This window comes from Trachypithecus francoisi, unplaced genomic scaffold (assembly GCF_009764315.1).
Source record: "Trachypithecus francoisi isolate TF-2019V2 unplaced genomic scaffold, Tfra_2.0 Contig01163, whole genome shotgun sequence".
NCBI lineage: Eukaryota > Metazoa > Chordata > Mammalia > Primates > Cercopithecidae > Trachypithecus > Trachypithecus francoisi.
The window spans coordinates 15,546-19,685 of NW_022681194.1; the positions used below are offsets into that span (position 1 = coordinate 15,546).

Below are 4,140 nucleotides of genomic sequence, written 5' to 3' on the forward strand. Positions count from 1 at the left end.
TTCACAGAAAAACTGGAAAGAAGCTTTTTGGGAAAAAGCACTTCAATGCATGAATGTAACTCACAGAGTTACACGTTCTCTTCAGTGTTCAGTTTCCTAACACAGTTTTTTGGAAATCTGCAATGGGACACTTACTGCAGTGAAGCTTATGGTGAAGAGGGAAATAACCTCCGATGAAAACCAGAAAGAAGCTTTCTTAGAAACTTCTTGGTGAGCTGTGAATTAATCTCACAGAGTTACACTTATGTTTCCTGGAACAGTCCATTAACACTGTGTTTGAGGAACCTGAGAAGGGCTACTTGGATCGCATTGAGGCCTGCGCTGATAAAGGAAATCTCACTAGTTCAAAACGCGAAAGAAGCTTTCAGAGAAACTTCTTTGTGCTCTGTGAATTCATCTCACAGAATTACAACTTAGGCCTCATGAAGCAGTTTGCTAACACTCTTTTCGTGGAACCTGCAAAGTGATATTTGGGAGCTCATTGGGGCCCATGGTGAATAATTAAATCTCCTCCTATAATAACAAGAGAGAAGCTTTCTGAGACATTGCTTTCTGATGTGTTACTTCACTACATAGAATTCCATTCTTCCCTTCGTGGAAGAGTTTGCTAACACAGTTCTCAAGGATTCTACAAACTGATATTTGGGAGCTCACGGAGAGCAATGGTGGAAAAAGAAGTATCTTCACAGAAAAACTGGAAAGAAGCTTTTTGGGGAAAAGCACTTCAATGCATGAATGTAACTCACAGAGTTACACGTTCTCTTCAGTGTTCATTTCCTAACACCGTTTTTTTGGAAATCTGCAAGTGGACACTTATTGCAGTGAAGCTTATGGTGAGAGGAAAAATACCTCCGATGAAAACCAGAAAGAAAGCTTTCTTAGAAACTTCTTGGTGAGCTGTGAATTAATCTCACAGAGTTACACTTATGTTTCCTGGAACAGTCCATTACACTGTGTTTGAGGAACCTGAAAGGGCTACTTTGGCTCGCATTGAGGCCTTCGCTGATAAGGAAATCTCACTAGTTCAAAACGCGAAAGAAGCTTTCAGAGAAACTTCTTTGTGCTCTGTGATTTATCTCACAGAATTACAACTTAGGCCTCATGAAGCCGTCGGCTAACACTCTTTTCGTGGAACCTGCAAAGTGTTATTTGGGAGCTCATTGGGGCCATGGTGATAAGGAAATCTCCTCCTATAATAACTAGCGAGAAGCTTTCTGAACATTGCTTTCTGATGTTTTACTTCACTGCTAGAGTTCCATTCTTCCCTTCGTGGAAGAGTTTGCTAACACAGTTCTGAAGGAGTCTACAAACTGATATTTGGGAGCTCACGGAGAGCAATGGTGGAAAAAGAAGTATCTAACAGAAAAACTGGAAGAAGCTTTTTGGGAAAAAGCACTTCAATGCATGAATGTAACTCACAGAGTTACACGTTCTCTTCAGTGTTCAGTTTCCTAACACAGTTTTTTGAAATCTGCAATGGGACACTTATTGCAGTGAAGCTTATGGTGAAAGGGAAATAACCTCCGATGAAAACAGAAAGAAGCTTTCTTAGAAACTTCTTGGTGAGCTGTGAATTAATCTCACAGAGTTACACTTATGTTTCCTGGAACGTTCCATTAACACTGTGTTTGAGGAACCTGAGAAGGGCTACTTTGGATCGCATTGAGGCCTGCGCTGATAAAGGAAATCTCACTAGTTCAAAACGCGAAAGAAGCTTTCAGAGAAACTTCTTTGTGCTCTGTGAATTCATCTCACAGAATTACAACTTAGGCCTCATGAAGCAGTTTGCTAACACTCTTTTCGTGGAACCTGCAAAGTGATATTTGGGAGCTCATTGGGGCCCATGGTGAATAAGGAAATCTCCTCCTATAATAACTAGAGAGAAGCTTTCTGAGACATTGCTTTCTGATGTGTTACTTCACTACATAGAGTTCCATTCTTCCCTTCGTGGAAGAGTTTGCTAACACAGTTCTCAAGGAGTCTACAAACTGATATTTGGGAGCTCACGGAGAGCAATGGTGGAAAAAGAAGTATCTTCACAGAAAAACTGGAAAGAAGCTTTTTGGGAAAAAGCACTTCAATGCATGAATGTAACTCACAGAGACACGTTCTCTTCAGTGTTCAGTTTCCTAACACAGTTTTTTGGAAATCTGCAATGGGACACTTACTGCAGTGAAGCTTATGGTGAAGAGGAAAATAACCTCCGATGAACCAGAAAGAAGCTTTCTTAGAAACTTCTTGGTGAGCTGTGAATTAATCTCACAGAGTTACACTTATGTTTCCTGGAACAGTCCATTAACACTGTGTTTGAGGAACCTGAGAAGGGCTACTTGGATCGCATTGAGGCCTACGCTGATAAAGGAAATCTCACTAGTTCAAAACGTGAAAGAAGCTTTCAGAGAAACACCTTTGTGCTCTGTGAATTTCATCTCACAGAATTCCAACTTAGGCCTCATGAAGCAGTTGCTAACACTCTTTTCGTGGAACCTGCAAAGTGATATTTGGGAGCTCATTGGGGCCCATGGTGAATAGGAAATCTCCTCCAATATAACTAGAGAGAAGCTTTCTGAGACATTGCTTTCTGATGTGTTACTTCACTACATAGAGTTCCATTCTTCCCTTCGTGGAAGAATTTGCTAACACAGTTCTCAGGAGTCTACAAACTGATATTTGGGAGCTCACGGAGAGCAATGGTGGAAAAAGAAATATCTCACCAGAAAAACTGGAAAGAAGCTTTTGGGGGAAAGCACTTCAATGCATGAATGTAACTCACAGAGTTACACGTTCTCTTCAGTGTTCAGTTTCCTAACACAGTTTTTTGGAAATCTGCAATGGGACACTTACTGCAGTGAAGCTTATGGTGAAGAGGGAAATAACCTCCGATGAAAACCAGAAAGAAGCTTTCTTAGAAACTTCTTGGTGAGCTGTGAATTAATCTCACAGAGTTACACTTATGTTTCCTGGAACAGTCCATAACACTGTGTTTGAGGAACCTGAGAAGGGCTACTTGGTGATCGCATTGAGGCCTGCGCTGATAGGAAATCTCACAGTTCAAAACGCGAAAGAAGCTTTCAGAGAAACTTCTTTGTGCTCTGTGAATTCATCTCACAGAATTACAACTTAGGCCTCATGAAGCAGTTTGGCTAACACTCTTTTCGTGGAACCTGCAAAGTGATATTTGGAGCTCATTGGGGCCCATGGTGAATAAGGAAATCTCCTCCTATAATAACTAGAGAGAAGCTTTCTGAGACATTGCTTTCTGATGTGTTACTTCACTACATAGAGTTCCATTCTTCCCTTCGTGGAAGAGTTTTGCTAACACAGTTCTCAAGGATTCTACAAATGATATTTGGGAGCTCACGGAGAGCAATGGTGGAAAAAGAAGTATCTTCACAGAAAAACTGGAAAGAAGCTTTTTGGGAAAAAGCACTTCAATGCATGAATGTAACTCACAGAGTTACACGTTCTCTTCAGTGTTCAGTTTCCTAACACAGTTTTTTGGAAATCTGAAATGGGACACTTACTGCAGTGAAGCTTATGGTGAAGAGGAAAATAACCTCCGATGAAAACCAGAAAGGAGCTTTCTTAGAAACTTCTTGGTGAGCTGTGAATTAATCTCACAGAGTTACACTCATGTTTCCTGGAACAGTCCATTAACACTGTGTTTGAAGAACCTGAGAAGGGCTACTTTGGATCGCATTGAGGCCTACACTGATAAAGGAAATCTCACTAGTTCAAAACGTGAAGAAGATTTCAGAGAAACTTCTTTGTGCTCTGTGAATCATCTCACAGAATTACAACTTAGGCCTCATGAAGCAGTTGCTAACACTCTTTTCGTGAACCTGCAAAGTGATATTTGGGACTCATTGGGGCCCATGGTGAATAAGGAAATCTCCTCCTATATAACTAGAGAGAAGCTTTTCTGAGACATGGCTTTCTGATGTGTTCCTTCACTACATAGAGTTCCATTCTTCCCTTCGTGGAAGAGTTTGCTAACACAGTTCTCAAGGATTCTACAAACTGATATTTGGGGAGCTCACGGAGAGCAATGTGTGAAAAAGAAGTATCTTCACAGAAAAACTGGAAAGAAGCTTTTTGGAAAAAGCACTTCATGCATGAATGTAACTCACAGAGTTACAC

The 4,140-nt window shown here is 40.8% G+C and overlaps 1 long non-coding RNA gene across 1 annotated transcript; it reads right to left on the bottom strand.

The window, feature by feature from the left end:
* Positions 1-297: 297 nt before the first annotated feature.
* Positions 298-3,130, bottom strand: LOC117091221. The gene is made up of 3 exons (XR_004440335.1): positions 3,049-3,130; positions 2,914-2,915; positions 298-339 (listed from the first exon to the last, which is right to left on the bottom strand). It is a non-coding gene; the product is annotated as an uncharacterized LOC117091221 (long non-coding RNA).
* Between the last annotated feature and the right edge of the window lie 1,010 nt (positions 3,131-4,140).